The sequence below is a fragment of the Aristolochia californica genome, unplaced genomic scaffold (genome assembly GCF_029961685.1).
Source record: "Aristolochia californica isolate CCGP_79_NKW_82.1479 unplaced genomic scaffold, dmAriCali1.0.hap1 SCAF_14, whole genome shotgun sequence".
Taxonomy (NCBI): domain Eukaryota; kingdom Viridiplantae; phylum Streptophyta; class Magnoliopsida; order Piperales; family Aristolochiaceae; genus Aristolochia; species Aristolochia californica.
The window spans coordinates 21,188,511-21,207,641 of record NW_027181815.1 but is presented as its reverse complement, the minus strand read 5'-3'; the positions used below and the strand labels follow the sequence as shown (position 1 = coordinate 21,207,641).

The 19,131-nt window shown below is 38.9% G+C and overlaps 1 long non-coding RNA gene across 1 annotated transcript; it reads right to left on the bottom strand.

The window, feature by feature from the left end:
* Positions 1-17,327: 17,327 nt before the first annotated feature.
* On the bottom strand, positions 17,328-18,685 carry LOC137949959 (uncharacterized). Its single transcript, XR_011111911.1, has 3 exons — positions 18,596-18,685; positions 18,195-18,295; positions 17,328-17,649 (listed from the first exon to the last, which is right to left on the bottom strand). It is a non-coding gene; the product is annotated as an uncharacterized lncRNA (long non-coding RNA).
* Positions 18,686-19,131: the final 446 nt, after the last annotated feature.

The following is a 19,131-nucleotide window of genomic DNA, read 5'->3' as shown; positions in this document are numbered from 1 at the left end:
GGTACTTAACCCAGGACCATAACAGAAGCCATAACCCTTCCTGCACAATGGACGCTTCCAGTCCGACGGATCGCAAACTCGGAAAAGCTTTTCGAACTCCCGAAATCAAAAGGTGGGGACCCATATTTTGGGAAATCAGAAGACATTTCTGCCCAAATCCCGTCGATACAAGCTTATTTGGGTTCGACCTCCCAAATCCCTTCTCACGGACGGCAGCACCTCTTCCCGCACAGCAGATGGAAGTATTCCCATCTGCCTCAATCACGGCGAATCAATTCGACCCTCCCTCCTCTGTCTTCGACAATCTACCAACACCGGCAACTACAAGAGTCCACCGAAAAGTGAGGAAGTGTCGTCGAAAACTTGTCCGGTGGGAGGTGACTTCCGACCATCACCTCCCACTCGTAATTCCTCTCTCGATAGCACCTAGGGAACCCAACTTCCAAATTGGGTGGGCGTGGCTCAGCAAAAAAATTTGGGGGAAATTGGATTCCGGCCAGCTAGTAGTGCCCATCTCCTTCTCGGCAATCCAATGGGGCAACCTCATCCACGCAATCGCGAGGCATTGTCCAAATGGCAGCTTTGATTCGGCTTCTCTGGTTTTTGATAGACTGGTCAAGGTAGGTTCTCAGCTCAACTCTGTTACTTATTCGTGTTTGATTCATGGTCTTTGCAATGTTGGGATAATTTATGAAGCACTGGATCTCATCAAGGAAATGGTGGACAAGGGCATTGGTCCAATGGCTTCTACCTATACACTTCCTCTCATATCTCTCTGTGAGGCTGGTCATCTCAAGGAAGCATGTGATCTGTTCATTGACATGAGAAAAAGATGTGTTTGTCCTAACCTTCAAACTCACACTGGTTTGATCCCTGGTTTGTTTAGAGTGGATTGCTTTGAAATTGCTATTGGTTTGTTTAACAAGATGTTACAAGATAGTGTGGTTACTTTTATAAATGGATATTGCAAATTGGGAAATCTAAACAATGCAATGAGATTGCTGAATTTCATGCAAGAGAATGGATGTGAACCAGATGAGTGGACATTTACAGAACTGATTTGTGGATTCTTAAAAAGGGGTACGTTGGATGTGGTTTTAGATATGTTCAATAAAATGGCAGCATGTGGATTAAATCTAAAAAAGGTCAGTTATACTGCTTTAATACATGGATGTTGCAAGAGGGAGGCGATAGGCCTGGCACTATCGTTGTTGGACAAGATCAAGGAGATTAGTTGTAGACCTAAGGTGCGTACATATAATGTGATATTTAATGGCTTTTGCACACAGAATAGGTTACCAGAAGCGGAAAAGCTCTGTACAGAAATTGCAGCACAGGGGTTGTTCCCCACTGTTAGAACCTATACAACTTTGATTGATGGGTTGTGTAAGAATGGGGCCACCAGTCTTGCATTTAAAGTGGTTGATGAGATGATGAAGCACAATTGCCTACCAAACCATCACACTTACAGCACACTCATCTATGGATTATGTCAAGAGGTCAACGCCATGGAGGCCAAGCTTCTATTTAAAGAAATGCAAAGGAAAGGGTTGATTTCAGATCGAGTGACTTATACTTCAGTAATAGACGGACCCTATGGTGTTTTGCTGAATGGCTTGCAGAAGGATCAAGACGTTCTTGACGAAGATCACATTGATGGCTATCTTTCCACAGGAAAGGCGAGAGGTTCTATCACTGTTGTTGGTCTCTTAGACAGGTTGTTGGAGAATGGTTGTGGGCCATATTTATATGTTACGTTACTAGTGGGTTTATGGAGAAAGGAGTCAAGGCATTTGTCTCATACATGCGCGCTTATAAAGAGCCTCATTGCACCTTCATATTCAGATAGAAGGACTTGCTGGTCAGACAAAGTATACTGCAGAACAACTGGGAAATGGTACTGCCTTGCAACAACAGAAGTCGCAAGTGCAGCTTTGGAGTATGGACAGAAACACAAAATCCAGCGCAGAAACACAAACTCCAGCGCAGAGTTACCGAGCATGTTTTCACGGTATAATTATCCTCAAAAAAATTTCAATGGTGACGATGATATTTGTCTGAGCTCTGAGCAGGTGACAAGTTCAGGAAAAAAAAAATTGCTCCTCTGCTAGGTTGCTCTATTTTTGTACGAACAGGCAATTCTACATTGAGCTTGAGGACAAGCTCGTTCTCCAGGAGGGGAGTAATGTTATGGATTCATTACGGGTTTATTTGCAATTTCTATTCATTAGGGGTTTATTTGAAATTTCTATTTATTAGGGGTTTATTTGTAATTTGTTGAACATTAGGGGTTTATTTGTAATTTTTAGAACTTATGGCCTTTGGCATGTTTTCCCTAACTCCCTATATAGGGACGTGAGATGAATGAAGAAAGTAAGTATTGAGAAAATTAGAGTTAAACAGGTAAAATTCTCCCTCAGAGGGCTAGGTCAGATTCTCCCTTTGAGGTCCAAGGTCGAGCCTCCTTCAAGGCTCAATCCCTTCCTCCCCTTCCTCCCCACGCTGGAAGAAATCATCCGGTGGTTGATCCAAAATGGGCTATAACATCGAGTGAGAGGAACACTTCCTCTACATGGCAAGGGCACAACTATAATTCATCTCAGGGAGCATCTACAGCAGCACCATCCAGACACACTCCGACTACCACTCGGGTAGCCAATCCCCACCCTGGTAATTCCCTACCGAGCTTTACAAAAAAATTGACGAGTGCGGAGATGGCCGAAAGGCGGTCCAAAAATCTATGTTATAATTGTGATGAGCAGTATCGGGTTGGACACCATTGTAAACGATTTTTTTGGCTTGAGGTGGAGGATTCGGAGGATCCAGATGAGCCAGAGGATATTATCGAGGAGGAACCACCAGAGATATTCTTGCATGCTATTACTGAGCAGAAATCGCGTACTACAATGCAAGTCCGAGCTCATGTCGTCGACCGAGAACTGGTGGGACTAGTCGACTCGGGGAGTACACACAATTTTTTGAGTTTGACAGCCACACAGCATCTCCAGCTCCAGATACACATTCATCCGACAGCCACCGTCTCAGTGGCCAATGGCGAGAAAGTCCCTAGCTATGGGATTAGTAAGGCGGTAACTTTTTCCTTTGGATTTAATTCATTTAATGCAGAATTTTTTGTTATTCCCCTGGCGGGATTTGATATGGTATTAGGCATTAAATGGTTACAAACATTGGGGCCCATTCTGTGGGACTTTTCGACTTTAACCATGAGCTTTGATTTGGCCGGAAGTCGGGTGCTCTTACAGGGCTGTCAGGTGGACAGGGCCCACCGCATGCACACTTTGCAGACACGGGTTCAGTCTGACAGTACTAGTGATGGTCTGGTTGAGGAGTTCTCTGACCTCTTCCAGGAGCCTTCGGGGTTGCCTCCCATGAGGTATTGTGACCACATGATCTGTCTAAAACCAGGTTTTGAGGTAGTCATTGTGCAACCATACCATTACCCACACCTTCAGAAAGATGAGATAGAGCGTCAGTGCCATGAGATGTTGAAACAGGGTCTTATTCGTCCTTGCCGCTCCTCGTTCTCTTCACCCGTCTTACTTGTGAAGAAACATGATGGGACATGGAGGTTCTGGAGTTGAACGTGCAGACAGTAAAAGACAAGTTCCCGATTCTGGTAGTGGATGAGCTTCTGGATGAGTTACATGGGTCATGGTTATTCACTAAACTCGACCTCCGTTTGGGATACCATCAGGTCCGGATGCACCCCTCTAATATCGAGAAGACGGTGTTCCGCACGCACCATGGCCACTTTGAGTTCGTCGTCATGCCGTTCGGGTTATCCAATGCACCCTCCACTATTCAAGCTTTGATGAATGAGGTATTTAGCCCTTATCTTCAAAATTTTGTTCTTGTATTTTTTGATGATATTTTGATATATAGCAAGTCGGTTGAGGAGCACTTGGCACACTTGAGGATTGTTTTCGACTTGTTAAGAGCACATCAGCTCTATTTGAAACATTCCAAGTGCTCTTTTGTGGCTTCACATGTGGGGTATCTGGGACACATTATCTCACATGAGGGGGTTACGGTGGATCCGAGAAGATACGAGCTATTCATGAGTGGCCGCAGCCACAGTCGTGTTCTGCATTACGTGGTTTTTTGGGTCTTGTGGGCTACTACCGCAAATTTATTCAGAACTATGGGCCAGTGGCAGCACCATTGACGAGTCTACTCAAGAAAAATTCCTTTATTTGGAATGAGGGGGCCACCATGTCATTTTTGGCACTCAAAGCTGCCCTTGCATCCGCGCCAGTATTACAACTTCCCAACTTTGATGAATTGTTCGTGGTAGAGTGTGACGTTGTGGGCGTGGGCATTGGGGCCATTTTACACAGCTGGGTCATCCTATTGTGTATTTTAGCAGACAGTTGGCAGTCCGTCATCACAAGCTGGCAACCTATGAACGCGAATTGATTGGGTTGGCCAAAGCGGTCCAACATTGGAGGCCTTATCTCTGAGGCCGGGCTTTTCTCATATGCATGGATCACTACAACCATAAATTCCTACTAGAACAGCGTTTGACGATGTCACCACAGTAGCACTGGATCAGTAAGTTATTGGGGTTTGACTTCTCGGTGGAGTATCGTGCGGTCAGATTAAATAAGGTGGCAGATGCCTTGTCACGGTGTTTTGAAGATCAGCAGTTGATCTATTCTATCAGCGAGCCGAGATTTCTCATTTTGGACTTGGTGCGAAACGCACATGCCACTAACCCTGCACTATAGGAACTGCATTAGAAGATCTCGGAAGGGACAATGAATTTGAAGTGGTCCATCCAGGATTCACTTATTTATTAAAAGCAGTGGATTTTCTTTCCACATGAGTCCGAGTTGATTCCAGCTATTCTCTCGACCTACCATGACAGTACACACGAGGGGATCCAGAAGACCTTGCACAGAATTTGAGCTGATTTTTATTGGCAAGCCATGAAACCCTCTATTGCGACTTATGTGGGCAACTATCAGGTATGCCAGTCAACAAAGCCGAGCACTTGAGTCCAATCGGTCTTCTCCAGCCTCTGGCCCTTCCTACGCAGGTTTGGGCCGACATTTCAATGGATTTTGTGGAAGGCCTACCCCTGTTCGCCAGCAAATCCGTATTTTTCATAGTGGTTGATAGATTCTCCAAGTACGGACATTTTATACCGATGGCTCATCCGTATATAGCAACATGGGTTGCTCAGACTTTCCTGGAGCAGATAGTCCGCTTACATGGCATTCTAGAATCCATTGTGAGTGACAAAGATGTAGTTTTCACTAGCACCTTTTGGCGGGAATAGTTTCTCTTGAGTGGGACGAAATTGAAGTTCTCCTCCGCCTATCATCCATAGACAAACGGGTAGACTGAGGTGGTGAACCGCAACATCGAGATGTATCTACGGTGCTTAGTGGGGGATCGTCCGCGGCAATGGGTTCAATGGCTTCCATGGGCCGAATACTATTACAACACTTCGTTCCACTCTGCCTTGCAATCCAGTCCTTTTCGGGTTATATATGGCCGGGATCCACCTCGCCTACTCTCGTACAACCCAGGGTCCACCTGAGTGAACGCGATTGATTAGGCACTCATAGACCGGGATCTGCTACTACAGAATATCACAGAATGGCTACGACGCGCCCAAGCTCGGATGAAGGACGTATACGATAGAGGCCACCGTGAGGTCTCTTATGAGGTTGGGGAATATGTGTGGCTACGGCTCCAGCCCTACCGTCAGCAGTCTCTTGCGGGACCTCCATGTCATAAGCTTTCACACAGATTTTTCGTGTCATGTCCCATTCTTCGACGCGTGGGACCAGTCGCCTATCAACTCAAATTACCGGACACAGCCAGAATTCACGATGTGTTTCATGTCTCTCTTTTGAAGCCGCATTCCGGAGCACAAACTACATCCACTCCATTCCTACCACCGGTTGATAATGGTGAGGTTATTCTTAACCCTGCTGCGGTGTTACGTGTGCGGCTGACCAATGACCATTGGGAGATTCTCGTTCAGTGGACGGACACTGACCCCAACGCTGCAATATGGGAACGGGTGGACGTCTTCAAACAAGTCTACCCAACTTTTGAGCTTGAGGACAAGCTCTTTCTCCATGGGGAGGCAGATGTTGTGGACTCAATAGCACACCGAGTCACACAACGAAGAAGACAACAACAACTCACTCAATAGGATTTAATTCTTATATTTCTTTGAGTAGGATTTATTTCTTGTATTGTTTTAAGTAGGAGCTATTTCTAATTACTTTATATGTAAGGGCATTATAGGGAATTATTGTAACCCTGACCCTAAAACTCCTTGACGTGACCTATTTAAGGGAAAGGTATGAATGAAAAAGGTAAGCTTTGAGATTTTAGAATAACCTAGTGTAAACAGGTTGAGATCTCCTCTTGATCTCGAGTTTAGGGTTTAGTCCAAAAATCCAACCTATCATTCACCCTTCATTGCCATCCATCTTCATCCAAATTCATCCACCATCATCCCTACTAAGAAAAGGAGCTTCCTGCCCCCTTTTTCGAGCCCAAAGAGGAGGTCTATCCTCCTTCTCAGCAGCAGCAGCAAGAAAGGCCCAATTCCTCCCTTACCGAGCAGCAAAGTGAGGATTTTTATCCTCAAATCTTGAGCAAATCCTGGTGCAACGTGGGAGCTGATCATAACATCAAAGAAGAGGTATTAATCTATCCCAAACTCGTGTTTCAAGTTAGTTAAGAAAGAAGGATTGCATTCTTAGCTGGAGCAGCAACAAAGAGGGCCAAACCCTCTAGCAAGGTCAGCATTGTTGTGGGGTCTTCTACCTAGCACAATAACTCGATAGGACCCTCAAAAGAGGATCTTTCCTCCTGACCGAGCACTGATTAAGGAGAAATACTCATACACAGACCCTTGACATGAAGTGAGTTAAATTCTGAGTGCTGGATTTACAAATCCCACGCCGTGTTACTCGATCCATGACCCGGGACCGTAACAACGAAGATGAAGCCAAAGGGAAGCTTGAAAACCCTAGGTTTGTTAAGGAGACTGCACACGCCTGAGCTCATTGAGGAGAACTCAAAACCCTGTTTAACCTAAAATCAATGCTTATCTTTCTCATTACCCTTACCCCTTAAATAGGGTTGAACATTACAAGGTTTAAGATAAAACATTAAAAAAATACCCCTATAAATGAAATATTCCAAAAATACCCATGTAGCATAAAACTGAAATAAAAATAAAGTAAATTAAAGAATAAAAATTAAAATAATAATGTTATTGCATGCATAAAAAAGTGATTTATCGATCAATAGTGTATAATGGCTATATTTTTTTTAGAAGATGACTTATTGATCTATGTTATGATCAATCAATAACTTCCCATTGGGTCTGACAATTTAAGTAGATTGATCAATGTACATGGCCAAAACATGGTCGATTGATCAATGTACCTCAAGTTTTGAAAGGTTTGGGGTTACTCTCTTACATTAACTTAGTTTTGATATTTTTTCAAGATTTCTAGACTCTAGTCTTCAATTCTTTGCTTCTTCTTTCTGAGGATGTTTTCTTCACGAACACTTTAACATGATATATTAACGAGTAATATGATGAAAGTTTCAAGAATAATTTGAAGCATAATATGAATATATAATTTTAAAAAGGCATAATTACAACCAGTAATAATTCATAACATATAAAAAGCTCAGTGGAATTTTAGCAATGAAGGAATTAGGATAGAAAGTCATGTTGGTATAAAAAGATAGAGTTGATTGATCGTGCTCTTAATCTCACCATCTTGACATCTAGCAATAGGGGTTATTCCAGTGTTCATAGTTTAATAAGTTTTTTCTTGTATCTAATATTATAAATTTGAACTATTCAATTGAATGTGACTACTCGTTCAAAGATTGTAAAGTATACTTTAGCTTTGTGAAAAAATTTGGATGCCCATTCTTATGAAAAAATTTCACCAATTATTAAATATACACATATTTCTTGGTTTCACCAATTATTCGCCAATTATTCAGGACTCAAATTTTTTTATTATTTTTTATTAAACTCTTAAATTGTCCTATAGGATAATTTGAGATAGTTATCGATGCATTTTGGATGCATCTCTCTAGTTTCCTTGAGTGTTATATTGTAGACTTTGTTGACTTATATGCTTTGTGCTCTAGTGATGGAATATAGTGCACACATGTCAACAGATTATGTTGATATAACATGAGGGGCATAGGGAGATGTTGTAAAAAATTTGATAGGTGTTTTAAATTATAACCATACAATATTATGCAACTGATGCCCTGAATGGACGAGGCAGAGTCATAAATTCAAGTGAACAATGAAGTTGGATGTGATATGGGTGCCATAGTTTGGGACCTCTGTTATCTAAAATTAGGCATCTTAAAGCAAGGTTGTTAGGGTCCTGGGTTAAGTACCTATGTCTTCCGCTCCTAATAAGCCGGTCTTTTGGGTAGTATTGGCTAGGTGATTAACATTTGGTATCAGAGCTAGCGCTACGTCCCGACTTCGAATCCCGACGGTCCCAAAAATGGATGCGGTTGGTCACACGCCTGGACTTACCCGGGTTCGACCCAGCTCTGGTTGCTCTGTTGTGGTAGCCTCCCCGGTCCTCGGTTCGGGGAAGGGCGGGGTACTGTTAGGGTCCTGGGTTAAGTACCTATGTCTTCCGCTCCTAACAGGCCGGTCTTTTGGGTAGTATTGGCTAGGTGCTTAACAAAGGTATTGTCTCGTATAGTTGGATGTTACTGATGGCTAATTTGTGTATGTAACACAATTGTATTAAGCAGTAAATGGATAATAGTTGGATGAGGATTGTTTGCAACGGACCATTAAGAGAATAATATAAGAAAAGGGTAGAAAGTTTCACTCATATGGCATACACCAAATCTATGCTAGACTCAAATAATAAGATGCGTTGTCCATGCAGACTGTGAGTAAATAAAGTTTTCGAGATGTATGCCACATAGAGGACCACTTTGTATGTCAATGTTATGTTATTGAGTTATACCTGATGGACATTTCATGGGAAACAAATTGACGCCTATGAAGGAACTCATCTATGGATTTCATCTACAACCCAAGTCGATCATCAAACAAGAAGTGAACGTGGTAAGGGTAGTGGTATCCATGATCTCATCCATGATATACAAGTTGAACAGACCTTTCTCAATGATAGCCAACTAAGGTCTAGTAGTCGTGCCAAAGTCTATCGACTTGACCTAGTGGGCTTGAAAATTTTACTCAGTTGTTCATGGATGCCAATAGAACATGATATCTTAGTTGTTAATGCTTCTCTAAGTTGAAGTTTTCTTATCTATTTTCTCCATATCAAACAACTTGCAACATGAGTAATAAAGCAATAGATAGTATACATTTTTTGCTAAAATAAGCATTTCCACTTGGAAAGTCATACCTCACAACTACTACGAGGCTAAAACTCTGCGGAAGTTGGGATTCTATTAAGAGAAGATACATGTGTATAAAAATGATTGTCTTATTTTGAAAGGAACAAGAAAAGGAACAAATGAGTTTGCAATACCATAAGTTGAGGTATGCACAATTAATCAACAAATAGAAGTTGGTGCACACAAGGTCTTATGCTATTTTCCCCTCAAGCCACTACTTCAATAGCTATTTACATCAAATGATACAAGGACATGGAGTGGCATGTCAAGAGGCAAGTGGATGAAACAAATATTTTGAGATAATCGACAACGTGAATTTGACCAAGAGTATTCTTGTGGACTCACAAACTATACGTCTAGGTCTGGCAAGCGATGGCTTCAACCTGTTAAGCACCTAGCCAATAATACCCAAAAGACCAGACTGTTAGGAGCGAAAGACATAGGTACTTAACCCAAGACCATAACATCACACCCCACCTTCGCGAGCCAACGACCACGGCAGCCCACTCTAGCGACGGCCTACTCTAGAGACGACCCACTCTAGCGACACTGGTCGGACCCGAGTTAAGTTCCTATGGCCTACCAGTAATTTTAATCTGGCCTCTAGGTCGCCCCCTCCGAGATTCGAACTCGTGACATGGGAACCTACTTTGATACCAAATGTTAAGCACCTAGCCAATACTACCCAAAAGACTGGCCTGTTAGGAGTGGAAGACATAGGTACTTAACCCAGGACCATAACACAACCCATTTGGTAATATGAGCACGTCTTATAGCATATGGCCTATAGTGTTAATACCATATAATTTACCCTAATGGAAATATATGAAAGATTATTATTATATGATGAGCTTACTAATTCTAGAACCGAAGTCTCTAGACAATAATATTGAAGTTTTATATACACTCTTTGGAAGATGAGTTGAAAGAGTTGTGGGAAGAGGGTGTGTAGACTATTGATGCATATAAAAAAGATATAATTACAATGCACATTACACTTCTTTGGAGCATAAATGATTTTCCAACTTAGAGGTCGCTTTCTAGTTGGAGTAACAAGGGAAAACTGTTGTGCCAAGTACGTATTAAGTCAAACACATTTCAAGCGGTTGAAACATATGTGAGCCATTGAGGTTTTCAACCGATGGATGATAAATGACGAGCATATTGAATGTTTGATGGTAAACAGGAGAATTGACCCATCTTCACCTCCCCCCCCCCCCCCCCCAACCGTCCTCCACCTCTCAAGTTTAGCTATCTAGGTGTGATACTAAAACATAATTGCAAGAGCTGCCATATTACCTATATGGCAAAACATAAGCTAATAGGAAAAGAAAACAATCACTAAATGAATTGAATTAGAAAGAAAAGAATATATTTTTAGTTATGTTATTGGTTGAAGTTGAGATTAAAACATAACTTGGATGTCAATCCTATTAAAATAAATATCTACAACAATATTGTGGACACAATTTTGAACATAATTGGTAAAACACAAGACTATGTGAAAGTTATTCTTGATTTGGATGATATGGGGATAAAAAAAGAAATTGCACTTATGAAGAGATGGTGATTCAGTTTACAAGCCTCCCACATTGTACATAAGTTTCCAAATGAGAAAAACAAATTGTGCTTAGTTTGTCACAAGAAATTGCACGTACAAGAGATGGTGATTCAACAAGAGAAAAACAATTTTGTGCTTAGTTTGTTACATTAAGTTCTCAAATGAGTTTGCTTCAAATATATCATAATATGTAAAGGTGGCTCTTCCAAACATAGGGCCTAAAGAGCCATGATGCCACCTAATGATGCAATGTGTGCCTCCTATTAAGTTTATGTGGTTATTTTTCAAATAGTGTAACCACTCCAATTATTTAATGGGGATTATTTTTCAGAGTTGTGCTAAAAACACTCATGGTTGATGTGTTGAAGAAATTACAAAGTGACATCATAGTGAACTTGTGTAAGTTGGTAAAAAAAATTCCCTCCCATCTTTTTTAATGCGATGGTCCATCTAATAGTTCATCTATCATAAGAAACATTATTTGTGTGGTCTAGTGCAATATCAATGGATGTGCCCAATTAAGAGATTTCTTCATAAATTGAGAATATTGGCACAAAATAAAGCTCGTCCAAAAGGTTCAATCACCAAGCATATATTGCTCTATGTACTTAAATGGAGTAGAAATAAGATTTAACCGGAAGCAACGGAGTTACAATGGAGATGTCAATTGTCTCAAAGATAAAATATTAGTTTTGGCACACATGACCCATGAGCTGAGTAGAAGAACCGAATTAGTCCTTCACTAAGACTTATATAAAAATGTGTTGTGGGTTGTACTGAATAATTATGATGAGATCAAAGAATATCACTTTTACATATTTGTCAATTTCATCTTGAAGCTTTAGTTATCAAAATACAACTTCTAATTATTTAGTATTTATGTTATAAAGTGAACACAAAAAAGTTTGGCAAAGCAAGGAGATCGAGAATGTAATAAATTTTTGTTACTTGTAAGATGCTCGAAGGCTTCTGAGTCAATTATCCACGATGAAGATGCGGTAGATAGCATACCTGAAGCAGTAGTGGCAGCAGTAGTTGTGGAAGAACTAGGAGAAGAACCCAACATGGTCTTCATTTTCTAAAATAGCTCATACTCTTCATCAGAAAAAATTTATGTGCTGCTAATTTTGTGGGTTGTTCTTCTTTTGTATCACTTACAATGGCTTGATTAGCCTTTGTCAATTCTAACTGTCGATTGGCTTTATAGCATATTTTGACCATATTGTCCACAGTAACTGCATGCCTTGTAATCCTTGTAATAGCATTGATATATAGTGTGGCCAAATTTCTTACAATGAGTACATTCCTTCTCATCTGCTCTACCAGCACCAGTCCTTCCACCTCTTCTTCTACCTCCTCTATAACCTCTGCCTCGGCCTCGACCACAGTCAGATGATGGTCCTCTATGATCGGAATACATAGCGGATGATACTTCAGTTGTGGAGGAAGAAGTGTTTGGAATACGAAGTAGTGTTGCACATACATCATCAAACTTGGGGATAGCAAAAGCACTCAGAATTTGACTCTTAGGAATCTCAAGATGGGGTTTAATATTTTCAAGGCAAATAGCATTAATTAAGGCTTCCTTCTACTTGTCTTGGATAGAAATATTTGTGGTTGAAGGCTGAGCTAACTTCCACTCTTGAAGAAAGCCTCTAAAGCGGGCCAAGTACTCATGGATATTTTCTCCTTGTTTAGTATTTAACATCCTTCGGAGAATATCATATGGTCTATGTAGAGTATCCGGGCAAGAGTACAGTTTAGCACATGTCTCCCAAATTTGTTTAACAGTGTCAAAGTGAATGACATTGTTGGAGACATGTTCTTCCATGCTGATGATTAGCCAACTAATCACCAATGTATCATTTTTCAACTATTTGTTATAAAAAATATCATCTTCATCAATAGGTGGTCCTCGGATGGTGAGGTGACCAAGTAGGTCTTTTGTTATAAGAAACCTCCGAACCGATGTGGACCAACTCATAAAATTTGATACCCCCGCAAGGGTATAGTAGTAATTTTTAGTATATCACTTTTGATATTCATATTCTCTTCAGCCATAATAGGCCCTTCTTCAAAAAAAAATTCTAACAATAACACCAAATAGTATTCTTCAAACAACTCAAAGTATGGGGAACTTTAGCATTGATGCTAAATTATTATTCTGATTTTTTTCCTCTCTAATACCACTCATAAGAGACTTAATAACAATCTTCTATATCATGGGACTCTTGTTCCCACGAAAAAAATTCGAATAGTCTAATCATGGACTGGTCTTGCTAAACAGAATTTCCAAACCGACAAAACTATTTTGATAGGTTCTTCTAAATGGAGAGGCGTTCATATCCACAATATAATAAGATGAAAAACATTCACATAATCATCTTTTAAATCATCTTCTTGTTGGAAGATAAGATCAAGCCCAAACGACCAAGGAAGGCCCACAAGATGGGCCCAAGCCCATAAGAAGTAGGACCCACAATGATTACCAAGAGCTGGCATCCTTATCACTTCAGTTGGAAGATCAAGAAGGACTCACAAAAGTATCTTTATCTTAGGGTCACAACCAAGAAGAGTTTTAGTTTAAGTTATATTTGTCTTTTATCAATATTGAGTTACCTAATTATGTTAGGACTTACCTTAAGTGTTAGAGTTTGGGTGTAATTGGGACAAGGGTAGTTTTATTGTAATTGGACTCTACTACCTTCCTCTATTATAAATAGAGGTTCATGTACTCTGATTACAACAAGTTATTAATGTCAATGAAGTATTTCACTTTTCCATAAATTCAACACTTCTAAATTCGGAAACCAGTAACATGAAGGAAAAAAAATGTAAGCACTTATCTCACGGTTTGTGATCTTTCTTCACAAAAGAGTCTTCTTTGAGTGGTGTTGATCATCACTTGTTTAGAGTATTCCTTTTGACGAGGGATCCTAAATTTAATGCTCTGATACCATGTTTAATTTAGGATCCCTTTTCCAATATTCTGAGCAAGAGAAAGAAGAAAGAAAAAGAAGAAAAGGGAAGAAGAGCTCTCTGGTAGAGAAAAGAAAAAAGAAAATAGAGGTGCGCGCCGAGCAAAGAGAGAAATTTACTCAAGAAGGAGATGTGTAACTTGATTTAATTCTGAATTACAACACCTCTATTTATAGTAGAGGAAACGATAGAGTCCATTTACAATTAGCCTTTCAATCTCCTAATTACATTTCAACTCTAACTCTCTAAGATAAGTCTATCAACACAATCTACTAGAAGTCTAATATGAGCTAGACTAGAACTCTTCTTCAATAATGTGAATATAAGGGAGGAGGCTAGTTTGTGGCCTTATCCTTGTGGGTCCCACATGATCTTCTTGTTCATATTGATAAGGTTATCAGCTCGTGGTATCTTAGTGGGTCTCACACTATCTTCAAGACTTCTAATTCATTTCAGTTTGTGCTTCTTATCTTCTTAACTCGTGCTAGCTTGGGTGAGGACTCTTCTTGGTGTCCCACATCCTCATGGTGGGTCCACCAGCTCATGCACCATGGTGGGTCCCACATTGTAACATGCAATACTCATACCTCCAAAGTGAATTTTTTTTTTTTTTTTGAAAAGTAGGGGAGACTATAATGGTAGAACTTAATAAACTTGACCAAGTATAACTTTTTTGGGGTGACCACAATTTTTTAGAGTTTATACGAAAGATACACAACCAAGTAACAAAAACAAAACTTGAAAACAACATTGAAGCAAGATATTGCATACCTTGAATAAGCAAATCATGGAGTGATAAAGTCTAAACAAAAATCTCTGATTAGAAGAGAAATTTGGCTAAAAAAAAAAATTCTATGGGAAAAGGAAACTCAATTCATGCCAATGTATGGAAATAATAGGAGAGAAAATAGAAAGAATGAAAGATTTTTGGCATGTGACCTTTGATACTTCTGATAGTGGTATCTCCAAAAATATAACTCAAAATCACAAACGGTTTGTTTCTAGGAAACTAAACTCAAATATTTTTAAATTGATACCTAATTTGACATAAAAAAAATTCATTTTGAATATTTTATGACCTCTTAATTTTCTTCATTCTATAGCTTGACCCTTACCGACTCCAATGTCAATATCTCCTTAAATATAGATCAGATTGACATAAACTTCTCTCCTTCTGAAACTAGACTTTGATACATTTCATCCAAGTATAATTTTTCTTCATAAAATATAATTATTTTGAAAGAAATTTTTTTTCTAGATTTAGGATTCTATAATCTGGCCGAACTAAGTATTCTTTCTTCTTTGGTGAGTATGACCATTGACCATTACAAAATTGATATCTCCCTCTAAAACTCAGATTGAGAATTTGATTGATAAGGTAAAAAGTAGACTTATAGATATTTCTTTTGACATAATATATATGTCCATATAAAGTCTCATTCTTGATGTTTAAAATGGCTCAAAAAGTAAAGTTTTTTGTTATTACTTGAACATTTATTACAGTCTAACCTTTGCTACTTCAAATATTGATTTCTCTTTGTAGAAAACTTTGCTTGGCAAAATTGTTGGTGTTGAAAAGTAGACTTGAAGACCTTTCCATTAATATATAATTTTCAGTATTCAAAGTTCAGTATGGAGGTGCTAATGCTAAGAAACCAATGGGTACTTAAACAAGAAAGAAAAAAAAATAGAGAATACAAACTTAAACTACTAGAAATGATAGATCAGAAAATGATTACATTATCTCTATGGGTTGATCGAGTCAACTTACAGAACCTGCTCTTATACCATGTTGAATTTTTAGAAAAGAGTAACCCTTCACTAACTTCTTGTAAGTCCTAAAATAATTAAACAACTAACCATAAATAAAAGACTAACATAACTAAAACACCTGTAACTGAGACTATTTTATTAAACCGCCTCTTGTGAGACTCCACCATAATAATTTTGGTTCTGTGAGAATCATGTAAGACTTTTTCATTCCATCTCTTCAAATATTTGAAAGTTCTAACAGTGAATTTCAAAATTCGTTGGTAGATATTTGAATTTTCTAATAAGACAGTTTTGAAATTTGTTACTTTAAAGTTTAGACTACAACAGCAAATTTTAGATCTTGTTCGCATAACTTATAATAGAAGAAACCCAAAAGCAAACTCTTCCAATGATTTTTCGCTAGAATAGTTTCCGCCAACAATTTTTTTATATTTCCGCCATCGAAAAGATTCTCTAGTAGAAGTCTTTTTCATTGTAGTGACATTAATTTTCATTTCAATGGATGATCTTTCATTACATTTAAAAAAAAATTGTGTTAACAAAACAAACTTATTCGCTTTATTTTTGTACATAGTTATGAGGCTATGTTAATTTGACCATACCAAATTCGATGACGAAGACAAGCAAGCAACACCAATAGTATTTCTAGCTTAAATTACACTAATAATATTTCAAAATTACAATTACTGCTATTTTGTTTGATTTTGGACCATATTTCTATGTAAAATACTAATAATGTATTTACTTAGTCACAAATAACTAATAATTGTAATACTATAGTATTTTTGTAATTTTTTATTTACTTATATACTAAGTACTTGCTTATTTTGATACTACTTTCTAATCCTACAAGATTCTAAATTAGTTACTCAAGATTTTGCATTAGAAAGTATAACAAACAAGTCATCCCCTTGCTTGTGTGCATAATGATAATAACTAAATGCATAATAATATTAATTAATAAGAATAACTATTTTTATGATTGCTAAAGATGTTACAAATAATATAATGTTTAAGTTGTGCTGACATTTCACTTAATGTTAGAGTAATTAAATAATTATTTAAGACTCTTGCTTATCTCCCTCAGACATGGAGATGGCGTAGGAAGTGGAGGCAGTATCCCCTTCCATTTTTATCCTCCCCTCGTACATCGGAAATGAGAGAAGGGTTGAGATGGGAGGGGAGAGGTCTCAATAAAGACGGTAAGTTTGAGATTTCTTTTTTAGTACGCGTTTGGGTGTGTTTTGAACTTAAAAGATGGGAGTTTTCAAATGACCCCTTGTCGCCCATAGCAGAAAATTCCCCACTGCTGCCTCCAGTAAGAGTCTGGGCCGTGTCTCAGTCCCAGTGTGGCAGATCATCCTCTCGGACCAGCTACTGATCATCATCACCTTGAAGCTATTGCCTCACCAACTAGCTAATCAGATGCGAGCCCCTCGGACAAATTCCTCCTTTTGCTCCTCAACCTACAGGGTATTAACAGCCGTTTCCAACTGGGGAACGCATAACTCACCCGTCCGCTACTGGAGACACCATAAGGACTCGGTTCGTTCTTTGGTTTCTGGTTAAATTTTGAGGACAAAAAGTTCGTCCAACATTTTTAAGCCTGGAAGTATATCAATCACTCAATCAAGATGAAGGAGCATCCACAAATAATTCACATGAAGCAGAATATTTAATTACACCACACTACTAATATCTGGAAGTATGTCCACAGACTTCATACACAGGATATTAATTTACAAACCGAACAACCAACCTTTCCGTTGTTTATAGATTGAAACTCAAGAGAAGTGAGGAAGTGAACCTCTTCAGGAGCAGAAGACGCTTGAGCAAATGCTTGAACCATTCAACTTCAGTGATGAGCCACCCTTCCAAAGATCTGAAAAGCTGTATTCTACCCTTTCTTTTCTCCAACACTGAAGATATGATGACCAGTCTAAGCATGCAATTGACATATTATATAAAACCAATACAAGAAACGGAGATGAGGTAACAGTATGAGTGCATACACCAAATCAGAAGATGAAGCTATTACTGTTGTGCCATTTTATGCCATAACATCAAGATGGAACTACTTGGCAACCTCTAATTTCCAAATGATTGTAGGCATGCAAGCAGGGGGGCAAGGGGCACCAATATGTTTTCCCTATCAAGATAGGTGCGTCCCGCTGCATGTAAGCCATCTGAAAGGAACTGAAACTTTAAGGTTCAAACAGACGCAGTTCTATGCTTTACAAATTAATGCAGTCATTTTTTATTCTATTAGCCACCCTCCTTGGCTGAGTACTTCTACTAAAGTAGATGGAAACAAATACAACAGAAACAAGTAGCAGAAAATGGGACTTTTGAGGGCTACTTCTTTCTTCTTACTAGAACACTATTAATCAGTAGATCTTTGCATGTTAAACATCTTTGCAAGTTATGATATTTAAATTAAAAGGAAATAAGAAACTGAAGATACCTAGGAACAACATGCTGCAGCACGTGATCTTTCTGGCGGTCTATCCACAAGGACCATTCCGGTTGGATTTTGTGCAGGCTGGGCCCGGGGCAATCTTCTCGCTGTTTATACAGCAAACCAAAGAATGAGACAATGGTCATGAACAAAGAATCCAAAGTAGATATTAAAAACCATAGCATAGAATCTTAATTTGCATAAACTAAATAGCACAAGATGGCATCTTCCAAAGACATTAGTTTTATAGAGTCATGCTATCTACAAGTGGCAAAACACAAAGGAAATGTTCAAGTGTCATGAAGAACTTGGCAACTGTGCGAAGTAGCACTTTGATTGACACAAATTAATGCTTCAGAACTCAGCAACAGAGAGAAAATGCTGCTCTAAAGATGATATTTGCCCACCAATTTCATAGAAGATGTCGTTCACATTAATAGCAGTTTTAGCAGAGGTTTCCATGAAGAAAAGGTTGTTCTCTTCAGCATACATCTGTGCTTCCTGCAAAAACAGAAATGAGCTTTTAAGAACTCAACAAACATACAGTAAAAGTTTACTACAGAACTGATGATCCTGCATGTCCAAAAGACATGTTAAATCAACATGCTTGAGAATGACTGAGGAGACATATCAGCTTGCACAAATATCATAAACCAGACACCATCTACAAAATGCACTATTTAAAAAAAGTCAAACTGGTGTTATCGTATATTTGTATTTATGAAAGGGCATTATTGTAATTTCTGTATCTTATAACTTAAAAACTTCTACATCTATGAATCGGGAAGAAATCAGGGCATCGAAATAGAAAATCGATCTCTTGATTTACCTTGGTTCGGAGAAATCAATTGGCATGGTATCAGAGTTGTGGGAGATCATCTGCACCAGTGGTATTCTTTGACGTTTTCGGTGCTCTCAGAAGTGAGTTATCTTCCTCCCAATT